The sequence below is a fragment of the Ambystoma mexicanum genome, chromosome 13 (genome assembly GCF_040938575.1).
Source record: "Ambystoma mexicanum isolate Mex_15411 chromosome 13, UKY_AmexF1_1, whole genome shotgun sequence".
Classification (NCBI taxonomy): domain Eukaryota; kingdom Metazoa; phylum Chordata; class Amphibia; order Caudata; family Ambystomatidae; genus Ambystoma; species Ambystoma mexicanum.
In genome coordinates, this window is record NC_090938.1 from 235,823,440 (window position 1) to 235,842,397 (window position 18,958).

An 18,958-nucleotide genomic window follows, 5' to 3' on the forward strand; every position below is an offset into this window, starting at 1 on the left:
CTTCACGCTTGGCTTCTGAAAGGTTGAGGTATAAGGATTGGGACCTCCCTGAAGACGTGATGGAGGTGTTGCTCTCGGCCAGGCGGCCGGCAACAAAGTCTCTGTACCGTTGCCGTTGGAGGAAGTTCTGCGACTGGTGCAGAGTTTAGAAAGTGGATCCTTTTGAATGCGACATTCCCATGGTTTTGTCTTTTTTGCTTTCTTTGGCCCACTGGGGCTTGCAAGTGGGGACATTAAAGGTTACCTGGCGGCGCTGTCCATATTTAAGCGCTCGTCTGAAGTGTTCCTATTTTAGGATTCCTTTAATTTCGCAGTTTTTGAAAGGGCTCACTAATGTGTTCCATCTGTCACCTTTTCTGGTGCCAGGTTGGGATTTGAACCTTGTTCTTAAGTTTCTTATGGGTGCTCCGTTTGAGCCTTTACATTCTTGCCCGTTGAGGCTGTTGACTCTGAAAACTGTGTTTTTAGTTGCGGTTACTTCCCCTCGCAGAGTGAGTTACAGGCACTTTCAGTTAAGCCACCCTTCACTGTGCTTCACAAGGACAGGGTTGTCCTTAGAGTTTGTCCTTCTTTTCTTCCGAAGGTGGTTTCGGAATTTCATCTGAGCCAGAAGGTTGTTCTTCTGGCGTTCTATCTTCCTCCACATCCTGGTAAGGAAGAGGAGAGGCTCCATAGGCTTGATCCTAGTAGAGCGTTGAGCTTTTATATCTCGCGCATGTCCCGGGTCAGAGTGGACGATCAACTTTTCACGCTGGAAAGCGTTTGGGACAAGCTGTGACGAAACAGACTCTCATTGGATTATTTTAACTATCTCCGAGTGTTACCGCTTGGCGGGTAAGGACACTCCGGCTGGCTTGTGGGCCCATTCTACCAGAGGAGTGGCTGCGTCTACTGCCCTGCAGAGGGGAGTTCCTATTCGTCACATCTGTGATGCAGCCACCTGGGCTTCAGTACATACAGGCAGTTCTCTATTCCGCAATTTGATTGGGCATGCTAAATTTGTATTCTAAATTCTTTCCCACCTCCTTGCTTGTTACTGCTTTGGGAGTCTGTCATAGATATGGAATACGTCGGAGGACCCAATCCCCTCGAAGAACAAGTTATTTTCTTACCTAGTAACGTTCTTTCGATGGGATGGTCCGACGTATTCCATATCGCTCCCTCCCTGCCTTCCCCGCTGCAGAATTTCTTTTGCGATTGCAGCTTGCGTTCCGCAAGGCCTTGTGTGTCTGACTGGCAGAAAACTGGTGGCACACGTTCTGGGAAAAAACTATAACTGAGGCTATGGGCGTTGTGCGTCCTACTTATCACATCGGGTGACGTCGCCCGTCTGAGGAGGTGCTCGGGGACGCGCATCGATGTCATTGACGCAGGACGCAGACGCCAAAAATATTCCGAAGCAGCACAGCTGTGGACATTACCTGTCATAGATATGGAATACGTCGTCGGACCATCCCAATGAAAGAACGTTACCAGGTAAGAAAGTAACTTGTTCTTCTATTACATCAAAATGGACGCACTTCAGTCAAGCTTATGAGTCTTTATTACTAATACCGAACACATGAGGCGGTTGGTCTTCGGCCAACACAATGCATTGCCTCTGTTATACAGGGGTATCTACTTTTTCTGGACTGACAGGTGACTTTGTCTCTCCATAGTGTATGGTTGAAGTTATAGCTTCCTACAGCTTTTGAGCCTAGTTTGGGTTGCCCTTTGGTGCCCCCAGTACAATTATTTCATATACCTGGGTGAAATACTGTTCCCAAGTAACAGAGGGAGATTTTCATCCACTTTACATGTTGTATTAGTGAGCCAGCACACCCCACCTTATGTATTCCAGTTTTTACTTACCTGGTAACATTTTGTTAACAATTGCGAGTTTTACATGAATGTGGCATTGGTGTTACCTTTATGACTTTTAGTCTTTATTATTCGCAGGCTGTTAATTCAGCTTCGGTAATGCATAGAAGTGCCACCATTTTGCTAAAATGGTGGGCTCCTTCTTTTTTCGCCATTTCTTGTGTGCTTGCTGTTTGAGTTCTTCCCCTGCCATTCTAGGCGTGACCTACCTCAGTGGACATTTTATCTTCGGCGGGAATACTTTGGATTCCATGCCCAGGCTCCAGAGTGTCTGATAAGGCAGGAAGCGAGGGATGAGTGCAAAACTCTGCAGCCCTTTGTCTTTCACCTTGCCTAAAAGGCACCAACTCCCAGTGGGTGGGGGGGTGGGTCACTGGCCGTCCTGATTGGACAGCCAGACATCCCCTTGCTGTAAAATGCAAGGAGAGATTGCAAAAGTTGGTCTGTAGCTTCTGATAAAAACTCCAAACATGGAAGCTGCTGACAAGCCGACCACTGGAGCTGAAACCGAAGAGAGAAACTACCTCTGTAGCGATTTCCAGTAACCGGAGCATGCTGTTAACCTTCCTTCCAAGCGACCTGGGGATCAGCTGGAGGGACTGTGTGCAATAAATTCACACAGAGACCTAGTCTCTCAGTACTGATAGGCTTATGGACTATGAAGTTTCCCCATAACAAAGAGCAAAAAGTAAGGCTCTACTTGCCTCCAAAATGTCCAGGTCAGAAGTCCAGGTCAGAGGTCCAAACAAAGCAAAAAGAAAAGATGTGCTATAGAAATCTATGGAGGACAGCCACAAAAAGAAAATGTTTCCTAACACTGGGGAGTAGCCCCATTACTTTCTCATCCTAAAAGGGCATAGCTTGGCATCTCTGTTGTAGGCTTTCTCTTGACGTCCGTGGCTGATTGAAGATGCGTTTTCACTAGACTTCAAACCTGTGTATATTCTCTGGTATTTTGTACCATGGGGTGATCTCTACTCTGACTCTCGCTACTTTTTCAACTCCACTCTCATGATATTGAGGACATCCTTTTGGGTCTTATAAAACGTAGAGGACCCTCTGGGTGATGGGGGCATCTTCCTTTCAACAAACCCAGCTCACCGGATTCAATTATAATTTCTATCCTCTTGAGACCAGTTTCCTCTGGATGGGCTCAGGACTTGATCAAGGGTCTTGAAATGAGGTTCGTGATTTCACCCATCAGCTTGGACATGACTTTGCTTCCCGGGTCTGTGAGGATTTCTGTAGGGGAGCAGACTTGAGTATAGTCTTGGTATTGTTGCTCCTCACAGGAGGTTGAGGGGTGGGACTGGGGGAGGGGCCCTCCTGATACCTGATGGCGTAATCGGGAATACTAGCATGTACTTTATTTCCGGTTCTGTGCTTCAGTTTGGCCAGGTTTCATAAAGTAGGCAAGATTTCCTATGTTAACGAGGACTAGCTTGATCTCCCCTCGGAAGTGTCTGCCAATGACTACAGCAACGTCCAGGGAAGGTTTATGGCCAATCCTCGTTTGGCAGCATTCGGGCCATGTGCCCCTGCTCGTACTCGACAAGCAGCCCATTCCTGTCTAGGGTCTTTGCCCTACATGAGACTACCACCTCCACTATATAGGTCACATCCTGCTGCTCTCGGTGTTGCTCTGCTTTGGGCTCGGGCAGTGTAAGACGGTCTCACTATTCTTAACATCTCCTTTGGCCATGGATGACCTCTATATCTGGGTCTCAAGGTTTCCAGTTTTGGAGCCATTCTTTAGAAGACCACAAACTCTTATCTGACGCACCAACAGGATCCTGAAGGATGCAAGACTTCTGCTGATATCTACATTTGCCCTGTAAGCTTATGTGAAGCAAAGCTTTGACTCTTTCGACTAGGGACTTATCACAGGTGCTGCCCTGCTTTGAACCAGTTGGGCGAACAGATTCCTTGTCCTGCTATTTGTTCGTTTGGCGTGCCTGTATCTCCTAGTACCTGCATACTGGATCCAGTTTGGAAGGTATTCACATGCTAGTAAGGATTTCCCTTTTGCCAACTTTCCCTCCAGAGTTTCTAAGAATCCCCATTCTTTTTGTTTACTTTGTTTTAACCTGCTCTGACTTTTTGAGGGAACGTAAAGTTTTGAGCTTCACTTACCCTGCCTTTTGCTAATTTCTTAAGTTTGAACTGATCAGTTCTTCAGATTATCAGTACCGGGAAACGGTTTGCCTTTTATCTCTAAAGTTTTGTGATTTTTATCATTGCTCACAGCATCTTACAATGCAGTGCAATGGGGATACTTTTTTGAATCACCCTCGCTCTTTACACTTGAGATTTCTGGCTTCTTTTATATGTGCCTAAAGACAAGTTGGTGGCAGCAGATACATGTTTACAATTGTTGCATTATTTGTAGCGTGCACATTTGCTTTTACCACGTATGTCCATTAAACGTGGCCTAAAATGGCTGTGCCACAAGATTTTCATTTGTTTTTTGTCCGTTTGTAGTTTGACCGCCTTCCTGGCTTGCCAAGTAAGGAAATCCTGTATAAGGCCATGCACTTGCTTTGGACAACTGCAACGTTTGCTTGCTAGTCCTGCCTTTGTGTGTGGTCCAAAAAGGGGGTGTTGGGGAGAATTCTCATTTCTGTGCTAATTCCCTCTAACTTTAGAGACCCCCGCTCTTTTGCTGGACTTTGGAACTTTTTAATTTTAACCCTGAAGTGAGTGAGACCTTTTTCTGACTCTCTCGTGTTTTGACCTGATTTGCAGTGTCAGAGAAATCCTTTAGATTTCTCATAAGGTTTAAATACCTTTTTTCTTGTGTGAGACCAACTCCACTTGACCATCTTCCCTGACTGGCTGTACTACTTCGCTGCTGTGCAACGTCTGAACTCCAGCCAGAAGCTCCAGGAGTCTAAGGACCTTCCAGAAGCAGGAGGACACGAGCCTGAGTCCCCTCACCAGAGTGCAGGACCCAAGGAGTGAAGGAAGCTCAACCAGTATCCGAGATCTACGACGGTGCTGTTGACCAAGCGCTTGAAACGGCGAAGTGCTGCTGAACCGAAAAGAGCCTGTTGCTGCTGACGACCTCCAAATTGCCCTTGCAGGACCCCTCCAGACGTCCTCCCTCTTGTCCCCACGACCAAGGCTCAGGAACCCAGGGTCTATATCGCTGCAACAGAACAGAATCCAGCTGGACCACTCGTCTTCAAACCAGAGGTACTGTTTAGACTTGGGGTACTTGGTCTGTGTCTTTGAGCTGTGCTTGTCTCAGTTGAGACTTGCAGTGGCTAACCCTTAGAGTTGATTCCAACTCTGCTTTTCACATGCTTAACAGCTTGTGACCCTTTAAGTGATTTTTCTACAAACTCTCTAACTTTGTGCTTCAGCTCAATAGACTGTGTTCCAATTGAGTTTGACTGTCCTGGCTCCCTGCAGACTCCTCTAGCCCATTGACTGATATTGTTTGTCCCTCATAGGTGGTTACTTGTTTAAGACTGTTACTGCTGGCAAAGGCTTGTCTAGATTTCATTGGAAGATTTGTCCTCACATATAATATAATGAGAACTTGTTAACCTTTTCCTTCCTTAAAACTTTACTTTCTGCAACCTGAGAATTTGCAAACGTATAACTAGTGATATGTAAATGCCATTACTGTCCTTGTGAATGAAGTCACCTCAGGGTGTAGGAAGTGTGTAAGAAGCATATCCAAAGAGTATCCACTAACTTGTTTGATTCGGAAAAGTATTTTGAAATATATTTAGTGTTGCATATCTTGCCCTTTTTAAAGAATGCTTATTTAAAAATGAATGTTAAATAACTATAACTGAAACCTTGCGTTTGTGTTACTTGGTTACTTGTATTTGCGAATTTCATTGCTACAGCTGTCCAGCTCATATTTACCCCTCTTGGGATAGGCCTGGCTGCTCACACACTACCAACTTGTGTAGTACTGACCTATATAGTGGAAGCTGCAAGTATTGCAATTGTTTTCTAAACTCGAACAGGGACGTCGAACAGGGCGTGCCAGTAATACTCTCCCTAGTGTGACGTCCACTATACTCATGATCCCTCAGATTTCTTTTTCCGCCATTCTAGACGGGCAGGTATAGCGGAGTTCCTTTCGGCGTAAAGCCATTGACTAGTTATAATTAGCGATAGTATTTCTTTCTATCCTTCCACCGACCTCCGAAACACCATGCTGGTGAAGACAGAAAGACGGCCTGTCGAAGACTACCGCAACGGACTGTTCGGCCTTGAAAGGCCACATCGGGCCTTGGCCCAGACAGAAGGGAAATAGTGGGGAGGCCATTTTAGGAATTCATATACTCCCCTTCCTATACTTTGCTCTCCCAGCTGGCATGACCATAACCTATAGTTATGGAAAATACACCTTTTAAATTTTTCCCCAAGTGTAATCTCAAATTCCTGTGGTTAGACAAACACTTAGTTTGTAATTTGTGTCTCCCGAGAGACCACGCCGAAACGTCGTGTTGAGCGTGCAGGCTCTTCAAGCCAAGGATGTTAAAGGACCTTTCCACGAAACGCTGGGCCCACTACGCCAGGCAACTCAAGGCCGTAGAGGGTGCATTTAGCGATGGCGAGGGTGACGGAGTAGCTCCAGCTACTCGAGCGCAGACCCCCGACCCCGTAGGACAGGCCGGCGGCCATGTTGTAGGGACTACACCCGGCGGCAGTAGCGCTACAAAAACACACACCACCAAGCACATAAGCCCGGGTCGAGATTCGACACATGGTCGTGTGATCGGCAACATACGACACCCAGGGAACGGTCCACTGAGTCCCAGTCCACTGAGCAATCTCGCTCGAGATCGAAAGACAGCAAGAGTGTCGAACGCAAAACTCCCTCCGAAGGTTGATCATCGTCCGCGGACGAGGTCTCGGCCCCCACATCCGAAATTCGACGCTCGGGGTCAGATAAGGTGGCAGGCCCCAAGAAGTCTGAAACATTCCTCTGGGCCCCAGTGGGGGAGAAACATCACAAGAAGACATCTGAAACTCCTCATAGGGACAAGAGCCCTCCTAGGGAAAAGACACCTCAAAAAGAAAAGCCTAAACAATCCAGGACCTCAGAGAAACCTAAGGATTCTAGGCCTAAGGTAGTACCTCCCACTGATGAGGATTTATGACCCCCCCACCCACCCCTGCTCCCCCCCTTCAATCTGTAGTCGTCCCAAGTTCCAAAGAATGTTCTTCTCAAGATATTGAGAGTGGTGAGAAGAATGACCTTTATGGCCAATTTTGAAATAAAACCCTGATTACCTTCAGAGCTTCAACTCCACTCCCCCCACCACAGCCCAATCTGGTTCTCAAGCCTCTGCCTTACCTACTCAACCCCCTTCTAAGCAGTCTCGTTCAAATGTTCCTTTACAGAGCACAGTCAGAGATATTTATGACCCTGAATCGGACCCCGAAGATCTGTCCTTTGTGAAAACAGCTGACCCTCAGTTTGATGAGGATACAGAGGACCCTTATTATGGGGATGACGAGGACCAAAAGGCAGACCAAGAAGCAACTATGTACTCCATAGGTTCCACTCTTAACCATGATACTCCTGTTGTTGATTCTCCTATCGATAATCAACCCCTCCTTAATGAAGTACTAGCCAAAGCAGCTGAGCACTTTCAGATTGACACCCAGGAGGTTCAGGAGGATAGAGACTTTGCAGAGCAAATCCTTGGGGGGACAAAAAGACAGTGGCCCAGTTCATTCCGCTACTGAGATCAGAGCAGCGCAGAATACAGCCATCTTTAGAAGCCCCCAATCTCACACGGGCCGTAAACCCACGTGTAGAGAAATTAGTCACGCCTGCTCCGTCGGACCCTTTATATATCAGAGGCCAACTAAAACCAGACTCCTTAGTTGTCACTACAACTAGAAAGAGAGCAGGCACACCCCTTGCTTCCTCCGAGGCTCCACCTGATAAGAAGAGCAAAAAGATCTACGCCATGGGCAGAAAGGTTGCTTCATCTGCGGTCTATCAAACCAGGATAGCGAACAATGCAACTCTCTTGGCTAGTTATAACTGCCACAAGTGGGAAGAAATGTCTGCATTACTTTCGTCTGCCCCAGAGCCACTCAAATCCCAGCCAGCACAAGTGGCTGCAGATGGGAGGGCGGTATCTAGCTGTCTCCTTAAATCAAATTTTGACGCAGCGGACAATACCGGAAGAGTCATTGCGCAAGGGACCGTTATTAATAGGCATGCATGGCTGCTAATAAACATGCCTGTGGAACCGAACGTGCTCTTCGGTAAAGCCGCTGAAGAGGCACTTCAAACAGCAAAGGACAAGTATGACACTCTTGTATCTTTAGGTCAACTCACTAACAAGCCTTCTGGTCAAAGAGGTAACGGAAAAAGTTGCCGTTTTTGAGACCAAAACTCTCAACGAGGATCCAGCTACTATCAAGGCCAGGGTTGCACCTGGGGTAATAATAAAAGCCAATCCTCCCAGGGCTATCCCAGAGGACAACGCAGAGGTCGGGGCAGAGGCCGTGCTCGAGGCGGCACACCACCTCAGAGCAAGTGACAATCCGCTTTTGGTGCTCTCCAATGCTTCTCCAGTAGGACGCATTTCCAACTTGACCCACGCATGGGAGGGAATCACCTCCGACAGATGGGTGCTGTCTACAGTAGCAGGCGGATACTGTGTAGAACTACTCCAACGTCCCCACTACCAACCCCACGACAGAAAATCCACTCGGAAGAACATCAGCGTGTCCTTCTAGAAGAGATAGCCACACTTCTATCAAAGGACGCCATCAAAGTCGTCCTGGCCAACCAGGTAAACAGGGGTATTTATTCAACTTACTTCCTTGTGCCAAAGAAAGATCTAACAACGCGCCCTGTATTAGATTTGCGCCCTGAAAACAAGTATGGCAAGCCACAAAGTTCTGCATGACTACGCTACTAAAAAGGGGGGGGGAGATTACGTGGCAACACTGGATATGTAAAATGCCTATTTTCATATTTCAATGTTCCCAGCGCCCAGAAGATTCTTCCGTTTCAAGATAGCGAACCAGCACTACCAATTCAAGGTGCTACCCTTCGGAATAGCCTCGGCTCCAAGGGTATTCACAAAGGTACTGGCGGTGGTGGCAGTGCACCTGCGCAGGGAGGCTATCCCTGTGTACCCTTACCTGGATGACTGGCTTATTACAGGGGAATCGCCCCTAATTTGCAGACAAAACATTCAGAGAACAATCAACCTCCTCCTTCAATTGGGCTTCTCCATCGAGAAAAAAATCGAGCCTAGTGCCAAGCACTGCAAAACAGTTCTTAGGCACTATCTTAAACACAGAAGAGGGGTTGGTCTTTCCATCAGAGGAAAGAGTAAAAAACTTTTTACTGCAAATACCACATTATCAGGCCGGCCGCCAGATAAGGGTGCGCATAGCTATGCGTTTAATAGGCATGATGGCATCTTGCATTTACCTGGTTCCTCACGCGCGAATGCATGATTGGTTGGCGAAACAGTGGCATCAGGCAAGTGGCCTCAGGCAAGTGGTCAGTGGGATGATCTAGTGGTTGTTTCGCCAACACTTGTACAAAGTCTTCACTGGTGGACGAGAGAGTGTCTAACGAAAGGGAAACCTTTCTACGATCCAGAGGTACAGGTGATTGTCACAACAGACACCTCAGTGGCAGGGTGGGGGGGGCTCACTACCTTCACCACACAGTTCAGGGTCTGTGGTCTCGCACTGTAGCTCAAAACCACATCAAACTGCTGCAAATTCTGGCAGTATTCAAAGCCCTTCAGGCATTCAAACCCCATTTAACAAACTTATCAGTGCAGATCATAACAGACAGAAGAAAGGCAGAGTCTACTGTAGAGAAAGAGTTCATAGGCCAGTCCCACTCTTGGGGAGAGCAAGGCGGAATGTGCCCAAGATCACACAGTTGAAGTACACTTAAAAGTCTTTGCAGATAGTTTAAAAAGGAGTTGGATCAGTTCAGAAAAGTTAGTTAACAGGTTCCAGGTCACCCCAGGATAGAGAGTCAAGGATTTACGGGACACCTTGAACAGTCTGTTGCAAGGGAGACCAGGCGGGACACAGTACCTGAAATGGTGAGAAAGCTCCAGCGGGGGCAGTTGTTCCTGGCAGCGGGTGCAAGTCGGTGCTTCGTCTAGGGGAAGAAAAGATCTCGACCTGGAGGAAAGCTGGAGGTCGTTGCACAGCCAGGGAAGAAACCAGCCGCAGAGTTTCCCCGTTAAAAGGTACTACCCTTTTATTCGCGGTAGTGGTGAAGCCTGGCTATCCGGCCGCCGGGGTGCTTGGCACGGGCGATTTGACCATGAGACGATCAGGAAGGCGAAAAGAGTGCAAACTGGTTAACCCTACCAGTTCAAAGGAAGAAGACTCTCCAGGAAAAAGATCTTCTCTGTCGTTGGGAAGTGGTGAGTCGGTTCAGCAGGGCTCCACCGGTGGTGGTGTCGTCGTTGCAGATCAGCTCAGCTTCTCCCTCTTCGGATTCTTTAGGTCCTGTGGCGACTTCTGAAGTTCCAGTCCCCAAAGCCCTGCTTTTATGCAGAAAACCCCCATTCATCAGTCCTAGCTGTCACTCAAACATGCCTAGTTGGTGAGCCGGGCGGCTCACCACTGGGCAATCACACAAGAGTGCGACTTGAGTTGCCGAGGCAACTGTCCAGGGTGCCTATTCCCCTCCCCCCCTCCCACACATCCTGTAGACCCAGACAGAGTGGCACCACTTTTGGAGGCTTCTGTGCAGAAGCCCGCCAAAAGTGGAACAAAGGGCTCGACTTGGGTTGGAGTTACAGAGGCGAACACAAACGCCATTTTAAAACAGAGTCCTGGCAAAAATACCCAACCGGGGAATAAATATTAAATAAATAACCCGGCGGTATCTTTAACATTGCACCAAAAAAGTGGTGCGTTTAAAATTAATGGGAAAATCCCATAGGAAATATTCCCGTGGAATATTTTGTGTGGTAACCACTGCCACCAGCCATAAACTCGACGAGGGGGGGACCGCACAGTGCCCCCTCGAAAAACAGACCCACGGGCAATCGAATTACCCCTACCAGTACTTCCACAATATGATGGTTTGTACTGGTTCTGTTCACAATTTAAGACTAGTAAAGTCAATGGTGACTTTACATGCCCTGGGAGACAGTAGTCAGTCCCAGGGTATGGAGTCTGTTTTGGGGTCAATATGACACCCCTGTGTTACTGCACTGAGGGTGCTGTGTAACACACATTCCAAAACACATGAAGCCCTATGGAGTAAAAGACCCGATAGCCCATAAAACGCATTACAAAGTCAAAGGACATTCTCAAATCATGCCTAAGAGTGGGAGAAAGAGTCTCACTCTTAGCAGGAGAAAAAAAAATCCAGCAAAGCTGCTGGGGGACTCACTAGGTTTGTGAAATTAGCCTATACAGAGAATTCTCCCTAACACTATCCACATCTGCGCAAACTGGCGATGTGCGATCCCATCATACTCCCGTATGTAAGGATATTTGGCGTGTTACAGTACAGAGTACAGTAATACTGCACAAGTAGCACATTTTTTTTTGCAGCACCACCACAAGGGTGCGGTGCATTGCTATATGGGTTACCAGATTAACAAGGAAAGACAGGCTATTCAGTCAAAAACGATTTTAACATATAAAATGCAAATCTATTTTTACAGTTAAAAGCACACGTGCTCATTTAAAAATGCACACTATTTTTCACCTGAAATGCCTATATTGCTAGAGACACATTTGAAAATTAACAGCTAACCTATTAACAATTAACCTGACTAATAAAACCTTATTTAACATAACCCACTAATAAAATGTGTTCTCCACTGCAGAATTAAGCATACTCTGAAAACCATTTAAATGCGTGTGCAGAGATTTTTTCTTCTCTTCTCTGCCTGATTCTCCGTGTTTTTGTGCACAGTAACTGCAGGAAGAAGGAAGTCAGATTTGCAACAATTGCAAATGTATAAGCGAAGCTATTGTTGAAGAGTAGGAGGATGAGAGATGATGGATTTCATTGGGACACGTCATACAGAGGGCTGAGAGGAGAGTTTTAGTGGGCAGTATCAGGGAAAAAGACAGGCAGACATCTTTCTGCACTATTGGGGAGAAGACCTGGCTGTGGGGCTCCTGACTGAATGCAGATTCCTGTGTCCTGCTGCAGTCGAGATTGGGGAGAGCTGAAAGAAGGACCTTTCCACTGGCTGAGGCATTCCTATCTGCAAAAGCTGAGAATTCCAGGCAATGACCCCGGTTTGAGAAGGCAAGCGTTCCTTTTTGCTGGAGTTAATCCAAGAGAGCCACATTCACAAAGAGAACAACTAAAAAGATAAGGTAATGAGAAGTGTGGGAGCTGAGTGTGTACGGTAATATGCAGTCAGTGTAGGATTCCTGTGCGTGTCTTAATCAAGTGCTAATGTTGCAATTTGAGTTCTGTTCTCCGCCACTCTCTTTGCAGAGTGTCACAGACAATGCTTTAAATAATAAAACTAGCAGGTGACATTGTCGCACAATACTCAATAATAAACATACATTCACCATAGGTTCTTAAAATGCATTTAAATGACTTAATCAACAAAGGAGGTAAGTAAATTAATGCAGTAAAGATGGAACCAAGTGTGAGAAACCTGAGGGTGTCCTCACATTTTCTCCCCTCGGATCCTTTGCGCAGGTGGCCAAGGAAGGGCTATTGCTGTTGGATCCCGACCCTGGGGGCAGACAAGAGAGGGAGCATCACCAGAGTAGGGGGTCCTCGGGAGTGGGAAGAGGATGCCTGCGGGTGAGACACGGTTTCCCCCCCTTTCCCAATTATCCAACATCCCATCCTCCCTCACCCTTTATGGACTAAGTCCTATTCTGTTGACCCCCGTTCCCTTATTCCAACACATACGGAGACGAGGAAGAGGCGCCCGAGAGTGAGAAAGATGACCTATGTGAAAAGTCCCTACAGCACTGTGAAGAGGAAGATGAATACAAAGGCCTACTACACCACACTGCCAACATGTCAGTCTAAACAGGTCAGGCACTTGACAGCAGCTATATACAACTGTACTCTTACCTACAGGCAGGTAGTGTGACCCTGACCTCGACACTGATGCTGATAAGTCTTTCCAGACAGTTGTCGTGCATAGGAAAGAGTAAAGCCATGCATTCACAAAAGTCTGATTACCAGGTGTTAAAAGGTGAAAAGCGCCACTTGAGAGAAGGTGGAAAAGGGGGAGCTGCACGGAGGGTGAAATGGGAGTAAAATCCCCACAGTGATATAAAGGCTGTTCTGACCTGTAGAGAAGGAACTATGCTTTGAAAAGCGAATCCGGACAAGCTGAACCTTTGTGTTTTATGAACATTTGTGGTGAATCTTCAACCAGAGCGGCCTAAGCTTGGGGAAAGGAACCCCGAGAGGCCCAAAATGAACTATAAGACGCAAGAAGATTGGGAAAGGGAAAACTCCCAAGAGAACTTGGGAACTTTTGTGAAGTTGGTTGATTTAAAAAAAAGAGGACTGTGCTTCGAAGAGTCTAAGGCACATGTTGTGGTGACCTGGGAACTTTTGTGAACTGATTTGTTTAGAAGCTACACAAACCTTGCCTGGGAGATTCCAAGGGCACTTTTAGGTGAAACTATTTTGAACTGGCAAAGCTGAACCTGACTAGAAGGCCACCTGAATCCAGTCTTGTTTTACACCTTTTTGGACACTATTTTTTCTTTTAGAGAAACCCCGCACAACATTTCTTTCCAGAGTGATGGCAAGCATAGGTTTGACACAGTACGTCTTTGTTTTGTGACTTGCAGACCTCGACCATCCTTAGAAACATCAGTTAAGGGACACCCTAAAGTAGAGATAGGGCAAGACAGGCATTACACCAACTTTGAATATTTTAAATAAAGATTTTAGAACTATATACCCTGTGTCTCTCTTGATACCAACACGTCTCACACAAGTCACAAGTGAATTTCCCCAACTTCAGAAGTCCAATTCCCAAAGAAGAATGGGGCCTTGTAAGTCACAGGAGCCACAATGCTTCTCATCAGAATGTAGTCCCTGCACATAGTTGTAATTTTACTTGTGTTGGTGGTTGTTCAAAGAAGTCAAGTGAGTACAGTTGTATCCAAGCAGATCCGTATCAGACAAGCTCATAAGCATCCATGCACCTTCTCTCCGAGGGGAGGAAGGGTGGGTCGCATGTGAATCTATGGGTTTGAGCTTGTACGTATCTGCTTGGATACAACTGTACCCACGCTACACCTCAAGCTACCTCATGTCAGAAAAACAACAATCTGAGGGATCCCGACGCGTGAGGGATCATGGGTACAGTGGACGTCGCACTAGGGATAGTATTACTGGCACGCCCTGTTCGACGTCCTTTTTTGAGTTTCGAAAACAACTAATACTCTGCAGCTTCAACTAGATGTCGGCCTATGCACAGCATGTGAATCTAAGCAGATACAAGCATCAGAAATACAATTACGGGAAGTGATGTATCCCTTCTGAGGCTTGTGGAATTTGCTTAGATCACATGCTGTGCATAGATTAGCGAGCAGTGGAAGGAGGTGGGATGTGAGAAGGTTCATGAGCGAATAAATCTCTTAGAACAGCTTGTCCTACTTGTGTATCTGTCTTGGAATGAGTGTCAATGCAGTGGTGCTGAGTGAAAGTATGTATTGAGCTCAATGTAGCTGCTTTGCAAATACTGTCTAATGGGACATTTGCAATGAAAGCCAGAGTGGCTCCAGTACCTCTTGTGGAGTGGGCCCTTGGCATAAAAGGCAGAGTTTTATTTGATAGGGAATAGCACAGTTGGATACATCCGACTATCCACCTAGAGATGGCATTTTTTAAGAGATGCGGTCACCTTCTCTGCCTGACACTATGGAGACAAACCATTGATCTGTTTTTCTTAGCGGTCTGGTCTTGTCTACGTAGTAGAGGACCGCTCTCCTTACATCTAGTGTGTGGAGTTTTACCTCAGCTGAGCTATTAGGTTCCTGAAGCCGGTAGCTCGATTGACTGGTTTACATGAAATTTGGAGATGAATTTAGGTGAGAACCTAGGGCGAATACATAAAACCAGCTTGTCCTTGTGTACAGGAAAGAAAGGATCCTGCACTGACAATGCTTGGATTGCACTAACCTTTCTTATCGAAGTGATAGCCACTAAGAAGGCAGTCTTATAAGTCAGGTGTTTGAGACTAGACTTGTGCATAGGCTAAAAAGGGGGTCCCATTAGCTTAGCGAGTACCACATTAAGGTCCCAACCTGGCGGCGGGTTAGAAATTGGTGGGTGGAGTCTCTTTACCCCTTCCATAAATGCCTTGATGACTGGTACTTTCCACCATGAGACCTTATTATGAGAGGTGGTGTAGGCTGACAAAGCTGCCAGGTGGACTTTTAGGGAATTAAACACTAACCCTGCATCTAGGAAATGCAGCATATAAGTTAGAATGTGGGATGGAATACATTCTATCGAGTTGATCTGTTTAGCCTGGCACCAAATTACGAATCTCCTCCATTTGTCAAAGTAACAGGGCCTCGCGTTTTGGTTTTCTTGATTTTTTCAAGATATCCATGCATCTCTGTGGCAGGTTGAGATGTCCGAACTCTATGACCTCATGAGCCATGCTGCCAAGATCATTGAGCGCGGCTGCGGGTGCACTGTTAGTCCCTCGTGCTGGGTGAGTAGGTTGTACTGGTACGTGTAAGGATATTTGGCGTGTTACAGTACAGAGTACAGTAATACTGCACAAGTAGCACATTTTTTTTTGCAGCACCACCACAAGGGTGCGGTGCATTGCTATATGGGTTACCAGATTAACAAGGAAAGACAGGCTATTCAGTCAAAAACGATTTTAACATATAAGATGCAAATCTATTTTTACAGTTAAAAGCACACGTGCTCATTTAAAAATGCACACTATTTTTCACCTGAAATGCCTATATTGCTAGAGACACATTTGAAAATTAACAGCTAACCTATTAACAATTAACCTGACTAATAAAACCTTATTTAACATAACCCACTAATAAAATGTGTTCTCCACTGCAGAATTAGGCATACTCTGAAAACCATTTAAATGCGTGTGCAGAGATTTTTTCTTCTCTTCTCTGCCTGATTCTCCGTGTTTTTGTGCACAGTAACTGCAGGAAGAAGGAAGTCAGATTTGCAACAATTGCAAATGTATAAGCGAAGCTATTGTTGAAGAGTAGGAGGATGAGAGATGATGTATTTCATTGGGACACGTCATACAGAGGGCTGAGAGGAGAGTTTTAGTGGGCAGTATCAGGGAAAAAGACAGGCAGACATCTTTCTGCACTATTGGGGAGAAGACCTGGCTGTGGGGCTCCTGACTGAATGCAGATTCCTGTGTCCTGCTGCAGTCGAGATTGGGGAGAGCTGAAAGAAGGACCTTTCCACTGGCTGAGGCATTCCTATCTGCAAAAGCTGAGAATTCCAGGCAATGACCCCGGTTTGAGAAGGCAAGCGTTCCTTTTTGCTGGAGTTAATCCAAGAGAGCCACATTCACAAAGAGAACAACTAAAAAGATAAGGTAATGAGAAGTGTGGGAGCTGAGTGTGTACGGTAATATGCAGTCAGTGTAGGATTCCTGTGCGTGTCTTAATCAAGTGCTAATGTTGCAGACAATGGAATCATCTTTCATCTCTTCAAAGTGTCTGCCTTCGATAATGCCTGTGCACCCTGTGGTGGTGACAAAGATATTGCCTTCCTTGCAAGCTTCATCCATGGTTGTAACTTCATAACCTTCCATTACTGCTTGAAGTGCATTGATAGGATCAATTTCAGTGATGATTACTCTGGCGCCGAAGTTTCGTAAGGCCTGGGAACAGCCCTTCCCCACGTCGCCATAGCCAGCCACCACAGCCACCTTGCCTGCTATCATGACATCCGTGGCACGCTTGATGCCATCAATGAGGGACTCGCGGCAACCATACAGATTGTCAAATTTACTCTTGGTGACCGAGTCGTTGACGTTGATAGCGGGGACTTTCAGAGTTCCGTTGGCCTTCATCTTGTACAGGTTGTGCACACCAGTAGTGGTCTCCTCCGAGATTCCCTTTATTTCTTTCAGCAGCTCGGGGTACTTTGTGTGCACTAGGTTGGTCAGGTCGCCGCCATCATCCAAGATCATATTGAGAGGCTTGCCATCCTTGAAGTACAATGTAGTGTGTAAAGGACTAGAAGAAATAATTGTAGTTTTATGCATTCCTTTCTAAATTGAATCGTCTATTTTGTGTGCACTCATTGAGGGTCCCTTACCCAACTCTCACACTCCTGAGAATAGTCTTTACTGCTCTCCATGTTTACCTTTATTGGGGTTTGGGCTTATTTTAGGGTGGCCTCCTAAAATCAGTCCACTAGACCAGATTCTAGAAATTCATCTTAACCCATGCTGAAAGGAGCCCATTCTAGAATATGAACACAGAGCTGCTGTCCTTTGGAACACTGTGCTGAGCAACATTGAGCAAAAACAATCTTTGACACTGCTGATTGTGTGCTCCAGGCAAAGTTTGCCCACCATAGTTGAAGTTCTTTGTTCCCTCTTTGTTGACAGATGCTTGCTGGGTCATATGAAGACTGCTCTCTGCTAGTTTTATAGTTGTGGGAATCATGCCGAGACATCCCTTTTTGTCTGTATCCTGAAGTTGTTACAGGTGCCAATTATGACCAGGGGTCCTGATGCGGACAAAAACTGCTGCCACCTGAACCTTACATCTGCACTTGAGCCCCCTGGTACTTCCACACTGCAACAAAAACTGAGCGCAATCTTCCCCAAGTCTTCAGACTTATCTGAATTCGCTGCTCGTCATCCTGGGTGAGTTGGGACATTTTTCCATCCTGTGATGAGGGCTGTGTAACTATTATGACCAATCTAGGGTATTCATCCCTTCTCCTCAAGGGCGAGCCACCCTCTTGGGAGACGAGGACTCGTATTCCTGTAAGGAACTCCCTAGACCTCCACCATAGTGGCATAAATGGGATTATCCAATATGAAGAACATTAGATGATCCAGTGACTTGACTGAAGACGAAACTAAAATATCCTGTTATACACAAGGAGGATCTTTCTCTTTAAGGAGATAGGTACAGTTAACTAGACAAATATGCTCAAAAATGGAGAATGCCAAGATGCGAAGCATAGAGAGTGAAAAGTGTAAGCAGAGTGTGCCCCCTGAGAAGGTGATGCCTGGAGGAGATGGAGCAGAGGTCTGCAGAGCCTTGGACTTTAACAGGTGTCTGGAGCATCAGAGGGAATTGCTGGAGGCCCAGCATTTCCGAACATAGAGAAACCCAAGGAGAAGAGGTGGTGACGTCACCATGACGACTTCATGTTGAAGTTTCTAGAAGGCCATCAGGCATGCTCCACACCTCCAGCCATGACGGAGAAGAAAGAACGTCCCTTTTCAAGCTTTGCACCAGATGCAGACTAGGGAACGTGTGTGTGGAGGACACACCTAAAATGCCTCCACTGCCTTCACCCGGACCGCAAAGAAGGTGAGTGCGAGATCGACACAGTAGATGGGCGGTGTGGCTAAACGCCAATGCCTCGGTCCCGTGCCCCAAGCAGGGTAAGCCTCACGGAGGAGCAGGCTCCTAAATCCTTTAAGGGCACCCCATTTGTGGGGGGCCCAAGACCAAGCCAAGCACCGAAAGTCTGTTCCGTTTGGGTCGCTACCCAAGCGGGTCCCTCAATGGACAGGGCACGATCAACCGAACCATCTGCCTGCATCGCCAACCTGCGGTCAAGCTCCTCCTCAAAGAGGAAAGCGTCCAACTCAGCTAAACTGCAGGAGAAGCCTGAGCATCCCAGAGCAGAGGATAGGCAGCTGATCTACCCAGGAAGGCTCAGGAGAAATCTTCGTGAACGATTGAGCTGGTGGTGGCTGTTATCTCTAAGGCCCAAGGGGCTGACCCTGTGAAGGTAGCCCCTACTTCGCCCAGGGTGTCCCTGCCTCTAAGGTGGCAGGCCTCAGCTGGAGTGTGACGAAGCCTGCTGGCATGCCGGAGAAGAGGATGCCGTCTGAGCCCAGCCCGACCCCTTAGGGTGCAAAAAGGGGACTGGGGGGGGCATGAAGTCCCAGGCCAACCACAGGCCGTG

The 18,958-nt window shown here is 46.8% G+C and overlaps 1 protein-coding gene and 1 pseudogene across 1 annotated transcript in view; one reads left to right on the plus strand and one right to left on the minus strand.

Moving 5' to 3' along the window:
* Window positions 1–18,958, plus strand: part of IPO9 (importin 9) — a 904,513-nt gene that overhangs the window by 629,265 nt on the left and 256,290 nt on the right. The window lies entirely within an intron of this gene.
* Window positions 16,464–17,018, minus strand: LOC138522112 (adenosylhomocysteinase pseudogene; annotated as a pseudogene).